The sequence below is a fragment of the Schistocerca americana genome, chromosome 3, assembly GCF_021461395.2.
Source record: "Schistocerca americana isolate TAMUIC-IGC-003095 chromosome 3, iqSchAmer2.1, whole genome shotgun sequence".
NCBI classification, from domain to species: domain Eukaryota; kingdom Metazoa; phylum Arthropoda; class Insecta; order Orthoptera; family Acrididae; genus Schistocerca; species Schistocerca americana.
In genome coordinates this window covers 253911784-253928802 of record NC_060121.1, presented here as the reverse complement: position 1 = coordinate 253928802, position 17019 = coordinate 253911784, and the positions used below count along the sequence as shown (strand labels likewise).

The following is a 17019-nucleotide window of genomic DNA, read 5'->3' as shown; positions in this document are numbered from 1 at the left end:
GCTCTGAGCACTATGGGACTCAACTGCTGAGGTCATTAGTCCCCTAGAACTTAGAACTAGTTAAACCTAACTAACCTAAGGATATCACAAACATCCATGCCCGAGGCAGGATTCGAACCTGCGACCGTAGCGGTCTTGCGGTTCCAGACTGCAGCGCCTTTAACCGCACGGCCACTTCGGCCGGCGGACGATAAACAGTTTAGACATGGAAAGAATAGAAGCTGTTGAAATGTGGTGCTACAGAAGAATGATCGCGTAACTGATGAGGAGGTACTGAATAGAATTGGGGAGAAGAGAAATTTGTGGTACAACCTGACAAAAAGAAAGGACTGGTTGATAGGACACATGCTGAGGCATCAAGGGATCACCAATTTAATACTGGAGGGAAGCGTGTGGAGTAAAAATCGTAGAAAGAGACAAAGAGTTGAATACAGTAAGCAGATTAAGAAATTCATACCGAGCAGGGTGGCGCAGTGGTTAGACACTGGACTCGCATTCGGGAGGACGACGGTTCAATCCCGCGTCCGGCCATCCTGATTTAGGTTTTCCGTGATTTCCCTAAATCGCTCCAGGCAAATGCCGGGATGGTTCCTCTGAAAGGGCACGGCCGACTTCCTTCCCCATCCTTCCCTAATCCGATGAGACCGATGACCACGCTGTCTGGTCTCCTTCCCCAAAACCAACCAACCAAGAAATTCATAGGTGAAGGGACTTGCTCTGGATAGAGTGGAAAAATTTGGAAATTTGTGGTATGGTCGTATGGGACCAAACTGCTGAGGTCGTCGGTCCCTATGCTAACGTACTACTTTGCCTAATTTAAACTAACTTACGCTAAGGACGACACTCACACCCATGCCAGAGGGAGGACTCGAACCTCCGACGGAGGGAGGATAGAGTGGAGAACAGCGTCAATCCAGTCTTTGGACTGAGGACCACAACAACAACGATATATAAGCTCAGTGAAGTTATTTTGTCTAATGACGTAAGATAACTGGGCACAAAGTGCTGGTAAGGTATCATCTGTTTGTAAACTTCGAGCAGCCCTGGTGGTGGAGGAAGTCGCCTTCCATTTAACAACGCTACAGCTACCGTACAGGAACACCAAGGTTTACGTAGAATCTGTTGATATGTTTTTCTGGCGTTAATGTTATTAGCAACTCATGTCTGTATTCAACGTAGAGTTAACACACCTTGCGGAAGATAAACACCGCCTTCGGGGGTGTATGCGCACTGCGCTCCGAGCTGCAGAAGTGCCGGTATAGCTTCGTGAAATATCGGTTACTGGCTTATCGTGGCATAGCGTTGCAGAGAAAATGGGGACACGCCTGCCCGCTCGGGACTTGACATCTGAGGTCATCAGTCCCCTAGAACTTAGAGCTACTTAAACCTAACCAAGCTAAGGACATCACACACATCCGTGCCCGAGGCAGGATTCGAACTTGCGACCGTAGCGGTCGCGCTGTTCCAGACTGAAGCGCCTAGAACCGCTCGGCCACAACGGCCGGCTTTAATACGGTCCTACTGCACGTGGATGCAATACACCCATTTCATATTCGTTCTTAACAAACTTCATTTAATTATAAACTGTTTATTATCAACATCAATTTTATGCTATTAGAACAGTTTTAACTATCTGCGATGTACCAATCCCGTGGTAGGCAGAAACGATTAGTTCTAGAGATAAAATGAATAGGACTTTATTGTAGGAAATGTAGTGTATTTTAATTTTGTACCGCTAGAAACCACGGGTTTCGAGATATAAAATTTGACCTTCAAACGTCCCCCAATCCTCACGCTCATATTCCACCTATCAAGGTTTTTAATGTTGTCCACTGCTTCATACACCACGGTAAGGAGACGTGCGCAACAGTGTTTTAGCAGCCGTCGTCATAGGGAAGGTGGAGAGGAGCAGAAATGGTTAGCCAATACGTAAATGCATTAAACTGAAATTTTACTAAACATGTAGCTTTCTCCAATTCCTACAAAGAAACTCTACAGAACAAACAGCAATAAAATCCAGTTATTAAAAGAAGCAACTAAAGAGTGTCGTCCCGTGTGACGCTTCAGCAACTAATGCACGAGCTAATTTCGAAGCCTCACTAAGACTGAAGATTATCAAAGACTTTGAGAGCGGCCTTGTAGCTGCCGCTGGCACCCTATATCGTGGTGGCAGAGGGCGCTCAAGGTCGGAGCGTCAAGGTGTGGCTCCGGGGTCCGCATCTTTGGATACACAGGATCCCCGCGTGGCCGCTACTGACGATGGAAAAGTCTCTTTTCGTTGCCAATTGTGAGACGCCGGTGTGGATGGTATCTATCTGTGATATCATATTTAGTATGCTGTTCATTAAAATCCTCACCAATGCACAAAAATCCGTGACTACCCGATTTTTTCCTGCGATCGACCTCTTTTGGTTTCCGTGGACTCAGGCAGACCGTCAAAGTTTCTTGGGAAGAAGATTGTGGCGTTGATGATGTTCATGGGTGGAAAGCCAATGCCGTCGTTTGCTAACATCGGAAACTAATTTACTCTTCTGCGCTAACTGATGTTGTAGCAGTGGATTTGTGTCTACATATTAGGTTTAATGTCTGAATGTTTTTTTTTTTTTTTTTTTTTGATAAATTGTGAAGGTTGCTTGAAGACATGTTTTGCAAATGACTATTCTCCGACTAAAGAGATGAACTGTTTTACATTTTATAATATCCATCAAAAGAAAAAGCCTACAGTGTGCACAAGTAAGAATTTAAACAGATCAAACAATAGTAATAAAAAAAGTCTAACGATGTAACTGTCGGCTGTATTGAAGGAGAAAAATAGCGGTTTTCTCGACATATAATGATGCACGACGAAAAACGAGACGAGCCAGTGCCCGGAGCCACTGTGGGGTATCAAGAGGTATCTGTCACGAACTCATAACCGGCTAGCAAGAGCTAGCGGATATAAAAGGGAAGCTCCAACCCCCTCCCCCAATCTCTCGCGTGATTCATGATAAAATGATTAAAATTCACAAAAGCGTGTGTATTATACCGGGGGATCAAAAAGTCAGTATAAATTTGAAAACTGAATAAATCACGGAATAATGTAGATAGAGACGTACAAATTGACACACATGCTTGAATGACATGGGGTTTTATTAGAACCAAAAAAAAATACAAAAGTTCAAAAACTGTCCGACAGATGGCGCTTCATCTGATCAGAAATGGTTCAAATGGCTCTGAGCACTATGGGACTTAACATCTATGGTCATCAGTCCCCTAGAACTTAGAACTACTTAAACCTAACTAACCTAAGGACAGCACACAACACCCAGCCATCACGAGGCAGAGAAAATCCCCGACCCCGCCGGGAATCGAACCCGGGAACCCGGGCATGGGAAGCGAGAACGCTACCGCACGACCACGAGATGCGGGCTCATCTGATCAGAATAGCAATAATTAGCATAACAAAGTAAGACAAAGCAAAGATGGTTTTCTTTACAGGAAATGCTCAATATGTCCACCATCATTCCTCAACAATAGCTGTAGTCGAGAAATAATGTTGTGAACAGCACCGTAAAGCATGTCCGGAGTTATGGTGAGGCATTGGCGTCGCATGTTGTCTTTCAGCATCCCTAGAGATGTCGGTCCATCACGATACACTTGCGACTTCAGGTAACCCCAAAGGCAATAACCGCACGGACAGAGGTCTGGGGACCTGGGAGGCCAAGTATGACGAAAGTGGCGGCTGAGCACACGATCATCACCAAACGACGCGCGCAAGAGATCTTTCACGCGTCTAGCAATATGGGGTGGAGCGTCATCCTGCATAAACATCGTACGTTCCATCAGGTGTTTATCAGCCAGGCTGTGGATGATGCGATTCTGTAACATATCGGCGTACCTCTCACCCGTCGCGGTAGCAGTTACAAAACCAGAATCACGCATTTCCTCGAAGAAAAAAGGCCCGATAACGGTAGATGTGGTAAATCTAACCCATACCGTGACTTTCTCGTCGTGCATTGGAGTTTCCACGACAGTTCTAGGATTTTCGGTAGCCCAAATTCTGCAGTTGTGGGCGTTGACAGACCCTCGGAGCGTTAAATGAGCTTCGTCGGTCCACAACACGTTACTCAACCAATCGTCATCTTCCGCCATCTTTTGAAACTCCCACACCGCAAAAGCCCTCCGATTCACTGTTTTCAGGGCTACATTTTATATGATTAATGTAACTATGCAGATGTTTGCCTAAACGATAAGGACATATCACTTCATGTTGTTATAATATTGCCGTCTTCTGAAGAAGATAGATTTATATCTATTGAAACCTAGGTAAAGATTACTTTATCCTTTGCAACTGGTCGGCTGCTCTTAGTCCGATAAATAATCCTATTTAGGTTTATTGATTAACGTTCTGTAGCGAAATACTGATTATAAGCTTAAAATTTATTTCATTCAGAATAGTCTCTTTCAGAATCACTCTAATATACTTCCAGCTCTTTGTCGAATAGTTCTTCACCTCTGCTCAGGAGTATTTTTACAATATTTTGTATGTCATTACTAGAAGTGACAGGCATTTGAAATTACTGAGATTTTGTTTGTCTGTCGTATTATGTAGTGGACAGATTGATGCTATTTCCACGCTATTGGAATCTTTTATATTTTCCAAATGTTCTAGGAAAGGAAGTGTGTGGCTCTTATAAACTTTGTTTCCGACGTGAATCTGAATGATACGCCTGAGCTACAATTCCTTTGATATTCTTTGTGGATTAAGCTATGTAGTCTTGCTGAATATCTCCTACAATCGAGTGTAAGGAGATATCCAAGTATTGTCTTTACGTGGTTGCATGCGAAAATATTTGGAGACCAGTTGTAACTGCAACATCTCACTCAGCCCCATTCGAAGTTGGCGTCAGTAAGACACAGGGACATTTGACTTCACGCGTTCACTTCGTTTGACAACTGTGCACTGACAGAGCTTTATGTTGGACTGAGATTTCCTAAAGTGGAGGAAACGGAGGATTAGAGTTTACCGTCCAATCGGAGACGAGGTGTTTAGAGACTGAGATTAAGATTGGTTTAAGTAGTAATGGGGAAGGACATCGGCCAGGTCCTTCATGAAAGGAATCAGTATCTGGAAATATTTGGAAATTTTGAGGTAAGTTCTTACGAGGCCAAATTGCTGAGGTCATCGGTCCCTAAGCTTCCGCGCTACTTAATCTAACTTAAACTAACTTACGCTAGGGACAACACACACACCCATGCCCGAGGGAGGACTCGAACCTCCGACGGGGGTAGCCGTGCGGACCGTGACAAGACGCCCATACCCTAGGTTGATAAGCAACGCTCAGTCATTTTTGTAAGCTATATCTTTCTTCGATAGATTATATTTTTTTGGAGTTTTCCATTGAACCTCTGTCTGACGCCTACTTTTCCTTCAAAGTTTTATGTGGCCATTCCTCTTCAAGTTAGTCCGGACTTTTACTCCCAGATATTTTACTATTATTGTTGAGTTCAGCGATTCATCGGCATTAGTGTAATCACAAAAACGGATATTTCCATCGTCATACTTATTTTTCTGTGGCACTTACCAAGGCAATATCAACGCAACAGAAAATGGCGATTGCTTTCGGCCTCTTTTGAACCGTTTCAAATGCAATTGCAAATATAGTACATTTCAAGCAACATTATGTTACGTCTGCATGTATAATATGAAGTTTTTCTTTTTAAACATATAATAACAAGCTTTTGCGGATTTCAATCATTTTATCATGTATCACGTGAGGGACTGGGGGAGGGGGTTTTAGCTTCCCTTTTATATCTGCTAGCTCTTGCTAGCTAGTTATCAGTTCGTGATAGACACCACTTGATAACTCACAGCGGCTCCGGGCACTGGCTCGTCTCGTTTTTGGTCGTGCATCATATGTCTTAACAAATCTTGTTTTTATTAAAAAAATTATGGTTGCTAAATGTATGTCATACATGGCCAATTGTAATAATATGTATTTCGTAAAAAAACGAAAACAAGTCGCATTCCGCCACAAATCGTGACTTTCATTTCAATACATAATGCATTTCGAGTTCTAAAGGTTCATCTTCAGGTGCTTGATCAGTCTACATCTTTTTTTTTTTAATTTAGGTTGCTAGTGGTCGCATTAAGAGTGCATTGGTAGCGCATGTTACAGTTTTTGTATTATATTACAATTTTGTGAAAACTACGACAAAACTGAAAAATTACTGGTTCCAGTAGTGGTTACATAGTTTTTAAGCACGGTATGAGTATACTTTTTTCTCTGATAACGTAGTAAATGAACAGAGTTTAACAGCAACAGTTTTTTCAACAATTTCAAAAGTTTATTTTTCTCTAACGAAACAATTATTTAATTGTTGAAACCACCTCATAACATAAAGTCACATCCGATATCTTAACAGATAATCGTTTTGCAAATGACATCTACTTATGAATAATAATATAACATGATTGTATCACATTAGAAATAGCAATATCTGTGCATTGTGAAATGTAAAATCTTTGCATTTCGATATTCTTTAACTTGATGAAGTGTTCTCGGGTTATCAGTCGGCTGATAACCCGACAAGACTTCATCACCGAGATTCGTTGAGGAAGTCTAAATTCGCTATCTTTAACTTGTTTGAATTTGGTTGAGAAATGTGCTGTGAGAGGAAAAGTGTGCATGTGTACGAAAATATGTCTGCCCATGCTGCGTTCAAAAACTATGAATCCACTGCTGGAAACAATGAGTAATTTGTCGGTTTTGCCTTAGTTCGGAAAAAACTATAGCCACAATGTGTCATCTTGTACTGTACCTACGTATTCTTAACAGGACCAGTAGTAACCTACGAATAAAAAAAGTATACTGATGAAGCACCTGAAGAAAACTCATCAGGGCTCGAAATGCGTCGTGTTATGAAATAAAAATCACGGTTTGTGAATGGACACGGTTTGTTTTTTTTTCTTACGAAAGCAGTACGGTCACGGAAGCAACACTGACTGCAGTGGACAAAATTAAATTATATAGATGAGAGCTTTGTACTGAAGATGGTTGTCGTAATGAATGAAACCTGTCACCAACATTTATATAAACGTTTATGGACATTTTCGCAACCAAATTTCCAAATAGGATAATTCGCACGGACCAAATAACTGCAGATGGCTTGTCTGCTCCTCATGTAATATTCATGAACTAGTCACTGCAATACCCAAAGAACAAACTGCAAGTGGCGACTTAGAGATTTTAAGCTCATGAATATGTCTGAACCTACAGCTGACGCCTATGATATTCCTTGGCAGACAACAGCAGGAAATAAGTTTGACATAAGTAATGAAGTATCTAATTTCAGTGAGAGACTCAATAATTTATAGGATAAACACGCTTCTCTGAAAACAGTGAATAAGGAGAAAACCTGCACCATGACATACAGACCACCTCATATACCTTGTGAGTATCAGAGACGCAACACACAGGACATACAAGGGACACGTTACCTCTGACAAACATTTCACGTACAACAGACTACGCAACAAAGTTAGTCAATCTGTGAGAAATGCAAAACTCAGATATGTCTACTCGTGAACAGACCCGCCGTCCTGTGGAAAAAGCTACGAGGTCTAGGAATAAGCAAACCTAAATCAGCAGTGGGACCTCTAGTTCCTATTGAGGATGCAAATGACTATTGCACCGCCCCGATATCTTTGCCTGACCAACGCACGAAGACGCAAACCGTCAGTATCGGTGGTCAGTGCAAACCGAATTTTTTTCTGCAGCCGGTAAACCCTGAGACGGTCAGGCAGTCCACTGGGCGAATTCGTTCAGCAGCTGCAGGACACGATAATACACTGGTATCCAAAATTAAAGCAACAAACCGCACTTTCCCCATCCTGTGCCTAATTCACGATATAATCATACAAACTATCAACAGATGTCCATACGATCGTATTCTGAAAGGAAGATGATATACTGGACACGCCAACGATGACGTCAGGGCACCTATCGAACGGGGTAGCGTTTGCAGGGTAGCCCCACATCCACAATCGTTGTGTACAGCCACAGACTGTGCAGTACGGCCCAGAGCAGACGCCTTCTAGGCTCTCTGCGGTGGAGCGCTATGGGAAGAATGGAAGCAGGACAGTCGCAAACTGATGCGGCCCGATGGTTTACCGTGAATCGTTCTGTTGTTTCTCGGATGTGGCGAAACTTCATAGAGACCCGAAGACCAGGACAGGGTCGACTACGTATGACATCAGAAGAGAGGACCCTTATTTGGCTGTAAGGGCATGGCGGTACCGCCTTAGTACCGCACGGCGACTGGCATCTGACCTCGCACCGGCCACTGGATGTGTTGTACCGAGACAAACGGTGTACAGAAGGCTTCGGCAGAAAGGTCTTTATTGTTGGGACTTTCTGTATGTGTACCTCTGACGCGTCTTCACAGGACAGATCGTATGGAGTGGAGTCGTCAACATGCCACCTGGACGGTCGAACAGTGGGACAGTGTTCTTTTCACAGATGAGTCCCGATTTGGCCTGTAGAGTGATTCTCGACGGATTCGCACCTGGAGGGAACCTGGAGCACGTTTTCGGGGCTTAAACATTGTGGGAAGGGGCTGATATCGAGGAGGATCCCTAATGATGTGGGCATGGATTATGTTGATCACTCGAAAACCTCTTCAAGAAATTGTACAGGTGAATTGACGATGTTTAACTACCGTCAGGAATGGTGACGAGATCTTGGGACTCAAGTGAGGCCGCTGTGAGGTACTGTTGGCCCAGACTTTGTACTGATGGACGATAATACTCTACCTCACCGAGCACGGGTGGGCGATGTTTTCTTAGAAATAGAAGATACTGCTCTCATGGCGTGACCTGCTCACTCTCTCGATTGGAATCCCATAGATCATGTCTGGGACGCACTAGGGAGACGGACTGCATCACGTCAGCATCCACTAAATACTCTCAAAGACTTGCTAGCAGTTCTGCGGACAGAATGGGCGTTATTGCCTCAACATGAAATTTATGACATTATTTACAGCATGCACTGTCGTTGTCAGGCCTGTATTGATGACAGAGATATTCACGCACCATACTGAGCGCATTAAATATGTGTGCAAATCCGTTAAAGTTGGAAAAAGGGACAAATTGTTGTCTATGCTTACGCGTGCTGCAGTTGTTTATGTACTGTATTCTTTACATTGTTTCTACTTTACTATGACCTGTTTATACTGTCTCGTGGCAAAATAAACGAAACCTTGCAAAATTTTGGTTTGTTGTTTTAATTTTGGACACCGGTGTATACAGTAGGTGGCCATATTATTAGGAACAGTACACACATTTTTGTATTTTCTAGTTTAATTGGATTTCGCTAAATAATGATTGGTTGTAGAATAAAATAGAAATAAAACCGCCTTTTCATGCTGCAGCTTATTTAAATTGCAGCAAGAAAAGGCTGTTTTATTCTCAAAACAAGTATTTCTGTGGTTTCTGCGGAGGATGGCCACGCAAACAAACTTGTCATGTCAACACTATTTCAAAAGCCAGAACGAAAACTCACAACGTGGAAAACGTCCCAAAACATATGGGGAGAATTTCAAATAGGTCACATAGCTACAATAAGCAAAAACTGAAGCGAAATTCTGAATGTTAGAACACCGCAAAGGTTTCTTCGAGTCCGACCAACACTTGCTACAAGTAAAAATTAGGCCAGCCGCAAGAAACAGAAAGACAACACAGAAAAAAATTATAAGATCGGACGCAGAATACTTGAAGATAAACATAGACAAAATTATTGAAGAAATTAATTAAAGTTCAACAGAAAATTGGACATACCTCGCAAAGGCAATTCAGAATGCAACGCGTTGGGTCCAACCTCCTAGGAAACTTTAACATAGATGGTAAAACGCAACTTGTAATCAGGCTATTGACCGTAGAATCCAGGCCTGGAAGAAGTTTAGCAGTAACAGAACAAAAGAGACATGGCAAGATTTCCCAAATGTCCAGATATTAGAAGAGTGAACAGGATCCACGACAAAAATAGACTAAATGAAATCGAGGAACACTTCAAAAGAAATAACACTAGAAATTTCTAAAGCATTTTCAAGGAAAATACAAAGGGTTATCAACCTCCAAAAATTTGTTTCAAAAGAACAGAAGCATCTCTGCAAACAAATACTAAAGAAAACTGCAAAATTCTTAAACATTATTTTGATAAATTCCCCACTTGCGAGAAGCCTAAAGAAAAATGACGCTTCACGAAAACAGTACAAAATCCAGATTCAAAGCTGCCTTCAATAACAGAGGTAAACGAAGCAACTAAAAAACAATAGAGCTCCAGCAGAAGACAGCACTATTTCCGAGATCTGGAAACTCAAAGACCAAACAATCGCAAAGAAGATCCGTGAAGTTCTTACAGAAGTATGGAATACAGAGAAAATTCCACAGGAATGGAAAAGTTCGTTGATTCACCCACTCCACAAGGACGACAAGACAGACCCCTAATAATTACAGAAGTATCTCATTTTTACCGGTCACCTACAAAGTTCTCTCCAAGGCATTACTCAACAGACTAGAACCACAAGCTGATACAAACGTAGCTAAATACCAAGTCAGACAAGGAGATAGTCTCTCACCGCTTTTATTAATCATCGTGTTGGACGAAATTATCAAACAATGGGAGGAAAAAGTAAAAGAAATTCAGTTAGCAAGAAAGTGTGCAAACAAGTCGATCATAAAATTCCTGGAAATTTCAGATGACCTGGCAATATCCAGCAACAATAGACAAGAAGCACAAGAAGTACTGGAATATCTACCCGAAAACAGATATGGTATGAGAAATCTCAATACACAGAAAAAAAGAATAACAATCAATCCATGAACACAAAATACAGAATGATTAAAAGGGTGGAAAAATTCAAATTCCTTGGGAAATATATACAAATAGGAGAATCCAACAAGGCTTCCAACATACAAAGAACAGAAAAACTTCAGAAAACATACAAACTGACATGGACGAAATGCAATAAAAGAAATATTTCAAGACAGGCTAAACTCTGGCAATGCAGTACAATTATACTACCTAGAAGCATTCTTCGCATTAGAAACAACCAGAATCGGAGCATCAGCTAGCACAGAGACAGAAAAAAATAGATCGTAAAATCCTCAGAAAAAGATTTGGAGTAGCACACAGAGATGGTAAAAGAAAAAAAAAACCGATCGGTTTCAAGAAACAGAAAAAGACCTAAAACAAACAAGGATCACTATTAAAATAATAAATGAAGGTGACAAATTCAGAAACAAAATTATGAACAGGAAATTTGAAGTAAAAGAAAGGAAGAATACCGACAAAATATGGTCATAGGAGAGTAAACAGGAACACAGCCAAAGAATGAAGATGTTTTGGAAAGAGGAAAAATAACTGACATTTTTAACGAATTTCTGACCGCCAACATGTTCCTAACAGCCTGGAAGCAAGGATTTACAGAACCATTACCAGAGAAGGAATCCGACAAACAACCCTTCGACTATAGGGCAATATGCATTCTACTAGTATTATCCACGGCATGAGAATATATAGTGCACGAACAGCTTAGTAATTATTTAACATCAAATAACCTTTCAGGTGAATATCAGTCTGGTTTCCGGCAAAATAATAGCACTACGACTGCTCTTGTAAAAGTGACTGACGAAATGAAAAAAAGCTATGGACCAACATCAGGCGACTGTTGCGTGCTTTTCGTATTTTCGATAGTGGTGACTTTGAAATTTTACTTCCAAACACAGGTCAAAATATTTCTTCAAGTGCTGCACAACGATTTCACTTATACCTTACATCCCGCCAACAGTGTGTAATGATTGGATCAAATAGGTCACAGTGGAGGGATGTAGTATCAGGGGTGCCAGAAGGATCACTATTGGCCCACTACTTCTCTCATTATTTAATAATGATAGTGTATCTCTCCCATTGCTAATTTCGCTCATAAGCTGACGACCTTCAATAACATATAAGTACAAGCCCAATGAACCTGTGCACAGCCATCTAGCATGTAAACGGTGGTTTACTTGTCTTATCATAGTGGGCGCTGAACGTACGTTTGAAACTTAACCCATCTAATTTGCAAGCAGTCTTAGTCCCTCTCAAGAGACTTATTACCATGCAGTTAAGGGATATTTCCACCCTTAATGCTAAACGGCCCGCAAATAACCTTTTCTTCTTATGCAAAAAATTACCTAGACTGTACTGAAAACGCAACTAAAGTCTGTAACATGGCGTCAGCCTCACATCATTCACTACAGAAATATAAAAAAGAATTTCCTTTCGAGCTTAAAAAGAAGCTCGTATTGTCACTAATGCTCTCCACACTTGACTACGGTGATGCTATTCTTCAAGGATTCTCGTACGAAAGCTCAAGCAGGCTGGAACTGGAGATGAATGCTTGTGTACGATATATTTGAGACTTACGCTATTTCGACGGTATTACTCCTGCCTACGAATAATTATAATAGTTACGTGCTAGTAAGAGTATCATACTGTATGTTTGCTCCATCATCTTCTCAATCATTGCACTCCCTCTTTTGCACTACTATCTAAACAGCACAGAAGAAATACTCGTTTTCGCCAAAATAAAATCCTCTCTGTTCCATTTCATAACACTGCCATGTTACGCTGTAACGAAAGTATATGAGCTACCCAAACACGACCCTTCCTCACAGCTTTAATTCCGGCAGTACCTCGTCTCGCGATAGGCAAAGGTCCCGAGTTCGAGTCTCGTCCCGCCACACAGTTTTAATCTGTCAGGAAGTTTCATATCCGCGCACATTCCACCGCAGTGTGAAAATTTCATACTGGAAACATCCCCCAGGCTGTGGCAAAGCCATGTGTCCGTAAAATACTTTCTTCTAGAAGTGCTAGTTCTGCAAGGTTTGCAGGAGAGCTTCTGTGAAGTTTGGAAGGTAGGAGACGAGGTACTGGCGGAATTAAAGCTGTGAGGAGTGGTCGTGAGTCGTGCTTGGGTAGCTCAGATGGTAGAGCACTTGCCCGCGGAAGTCAAATGTCCAGAGTTCGAGTCTCGGTCCGCCATAGAGTTTTAATCTATCAGGAAGCTTCGTTTACTATTTCATCTGCCGCTTATTTCTTTCTCGACGAAACCACTTCGGTTCCTTTTTGACGAAATATATCTTCGGCAACTGTTGTTGTAGATAGAATACAATGTTTGCTTTGTTTATAGTTTCCATTGCACTGTTTGTGTCTACATCACCAGCACTGTAGCGCTGTTGTGAGTTATTCGTCGACTAAACAGTTCAACTACGAACCGTAGCCTCGTGCTGTGCTCACCATGGGATACCTAAGGCCGCGAGGGATTAGCCGAGCGGTCTGGGGCGCTGCAGTCATGGACTGTGCGGCTGGTCACGGCGGAGGTTCGAGTCCTCCCTCGGGCATGGGTGTGTGTGTTTGTCCTTAGGATAATTTAGGTTAAGTAGTGTGTAAGCTTAGGGACTGATGACCTTAGCAGTTGAGTCCCATAAGATTTCACACACATTTGAACATTTTTTTTGGATACCTAAGATCCCGCCTCCTCTTACCATTAGCAGCCGGTATTGTGTTTGCATGGTAGACAATATGTGGCGTGTCGAATGCCGTAAACATCATTGGCCTTCTACGACCTTCCCCCAAGGGGTTCCTCGTCAGTCCATTAAATGTTGGTCGGGAGAGCCTCGTTGACGTTACTCAATGGCCTGGAATAATTCACCACCCTGATAACTGCAGCAGTATGGCCTCCATCTTCAGGTATGACTTACACGAAGCTATTTTACGGAAATTAATTTTTTTCGTAACAGTAAAACTTTTTTCAATTTTTTTTGTTTTTCAGTTTTTGTTTTGTTATTTTCTTTACCAATAGCTAATCTTTATTTGCCATGTTCTTAAAGAATTACATTTGTGTCTGGACAAGGTTTTTTTGAAGAATTGAGATTTACGCTATGAAAATCTCCATAAGAGAGTAACTGAGCTTCAATTGCGCGTTGATATACTTAATCATTTTGGGGTTTCCTTTAGGTACTTACGATTCGGGTGTAGGTTATATTTGGGTGTAAAGTTTAACTTGTACGGTTTGATATGAAGGGGGTTATTCAGTTTTCAAGTTCAAGTTTATTAAGTATCATTATCACGGTGCTTTGAGTCGTTGTAACTTAGGAAGTAATGTCTTATAATTAACTGTTGTTGTATTGAGCACTGAATTACTGAAGTTTTGAAGATTAAAGCTTTAACTGACACCATTAATTATATTTAATTGATATCTGTGGGGCAAGTATACGAGCAGGCTGGTTTCTTATTTTTTCTTACCATGGTAATTTTGCATTTATTGAAACGTTACGCTGTTAAAACATTAATGTCAGCTACGGTCGCAGGTTCGAATCCTGGCTCGGGCATTGATGTGTGTGATGTCGTTAGGTTAGTTAGGTTTAAGTAGTTCTAAGTTCTAGGGGACTGATGACCACAGATGTTATGTCCCATAGTGCTCAGAGCCATTTGAAGCCATTAATGTCAATTTTAAGAACGTTCAGTTAATTTGTGAGTAGACTGTTACGATGACTTAATTCTGTTCGATGACTTAATTCTGTTCGACACGTAACTGAAAATGGGGGATTCATACGTCGATGTCGGTAGCATTAGCAGCAAAAGGTATTGTGGCGGAAGATGAATTTCATTTATCCTTCTCATAAAAACTCTAAAGAAGCATGACAACTTCGCTCTTACATAAAGAATACCCAGTACAAAATTACTTTCAAAGGTCACATATTGGTAAGTGAGAATGTGTCCAACTGTAGAATAACGTGCAAAATTCCTCAAGGTTCCATACAAGGGTCACGTCTTTTCTTAGTACATCTGAAATACAGGTTGTTGAAAAAAGTATTGCATATTTTGAAAGGCGACAGTATGGACCGAAACAAGACAAAAATGAGCAAGTCTCTAAAATGTATACCTTATGAGCTATGAGTACTTGTTCATCTTCGCTACTGTGAAACACATCTCTTCTACTGCAAGCTCTTTGCTATTGCGCAGCTGCTACAGAATGCACCTAAGTAAATAAGGACACTTCCCTCTGTTGTTGTTCACAGATACAGCGTATAGTACACATGCGTTAGTGTTGTTACTGTAAACCAATGTCTGGGATGAAGAAGCCCAGGAATAGCGTGTACAGAGCATATTTCCACGACCTTCTGCAGAAGCTGAATGAATCTAGCCTTTCGATTAGTACACAGTCTGTCCCACAGGGAAGGTGATTCATTTCATTCCATGTTGAACGGCTGCTTCAATTAATTAACATGTTGTTTCGACTACTTTCAGTTTTAAATTTAATAGCTCTGGCATCTGCTTAAAATAATCGAAATTTAACAGTATGTTTTCAACCTCAGACGTGAAAGGACAACGGAGCAACATGCGAAAATTAAGTTTTCTTTAGAATTAGGTAAAAGTGCCAAGAGCACTTTTGAAGCGGTATAAGTTTTTTGTTGTTGTGAGGAAATGAGTCGTAACGTTTTTAAGTAGTATACGAGGTTTTGTAACGGCAGAGAGAGCATGAACGGTTACAGATGGTACATCTATTGTCAATTATCTATAAAATACATCTCTAAATTACTTGCCTCAATTACGGTATATTCTGTGCTGTAGAGATAGTATTTGTATTTCAAAGCTGTGGGCAATATACAAACGTAGTATATGTGAGAAAACTATAAAATTCACACAGTTCTAAAAGTAAACATCACGCATTTATTTTCGCATACTTAAAGTCATTTCTACCGTTTACGCAAAGGTAGTTGTCGAAATTCATCTATCATAGTGAGAAATGCCAGTTTCTTACATGCTGTGACGGCATCCAGAATAATAGGAATGTCAGACTGTGTGAGAAATAAAACAATACCGTAGTCTCATGCGTTGTATAAAATTCGCCATACGATAGTGATTCTTGCTATGGTTCTATCTTCAACAGCACCGACTGCCGTTACCTGAGGGGTCAGGCAATTACAACCAGACACAACGTGCTGGATGTACGCAGTCAAACAAAACACGACTATCCTTCTATCACGATTGCTGCTCCAAGGGTGACGCCTTAAAGAACGAAGTTTAATAAATCCATAACAGCTACTGGACGATCTGGTCAAAACTGTGCTACATAAAACAAAATTAATTTTGCGTTAAGAGATGACATCTGCCGGAGAGGAAAGGTTAGACGAATCAGATCGTATCGCAGTGGGTTAACGCCATTTTCACTTTAATTGTGGAAGTGAAATGAAATGATTGTATGGCATATATTGGCCGGGATATCCTCTTCGGGGTTCGGCCGCTGTACTGGAAATCTTTTTAGTTGACTCCACTTTGGCGACTTGTGTGTCAGTGACGATGAAAATGATGATGAACACACAACACCCAGTCCCCTGCGCTACGGAATTGTGGAAGTATATACTGCGGAACGAGTATCTAAGCTTTAACCGCTCTCGGAAATTACCAAGGAACCTATTAAAGGAGTGTTAAACATCAACGTTCTAGTAATTAGTTCATATACCCTCGACATGGCTGTAACATCATAAAATGGAACACTTCATCCAACGTTAAGTGATGGAAGGCATTTTCCAATACCGCAAACGGATCACAATCAATGCGCGTTCGTCTTATTAAGTATATTAATGCACATTTTTGTACAAGATATTGTACCTACGATACATAACATGTCGAAACATGTGATTTAAGCGCGATGAGTGACCAGCTTACACGTTATTTGGTGTCTTTCAGCAAGGAATGGTGTTTGAGTTCTCAATTAGATTAATTGCTGGTTTGAAACAAACGAAACAACATTTCTCAACCTTCAGTGAGGCACTGGTGAACCAACTCGCCACATCAAAGGTGCTATTTATAGGCGAATAACAAGGTTGATAGGTTGTACCGAAGTGATAGATGGGTTTCAAGAAAAATGTTTTTTGCCCTGTGAGGCCTCTATTGCTAAGCAGCACGAACAAGTGTAATCAACTAGCAAGGC

The 17019-nt window shown here is 41.2% G+C and overlaps 1 protein-coding gene across 1 annotated transcript in view; it reads right to left on the bottom strand.

Moving 5' to 3' along the window:
- Window positions 1-17019, bottom strand: part of LOC124606813 (neprilysin-1-like) — a 535942-nt gene that overhangs the window by 257772 nt on the left and 261151 nt on the right. The window lies entirely within an intron of this gene.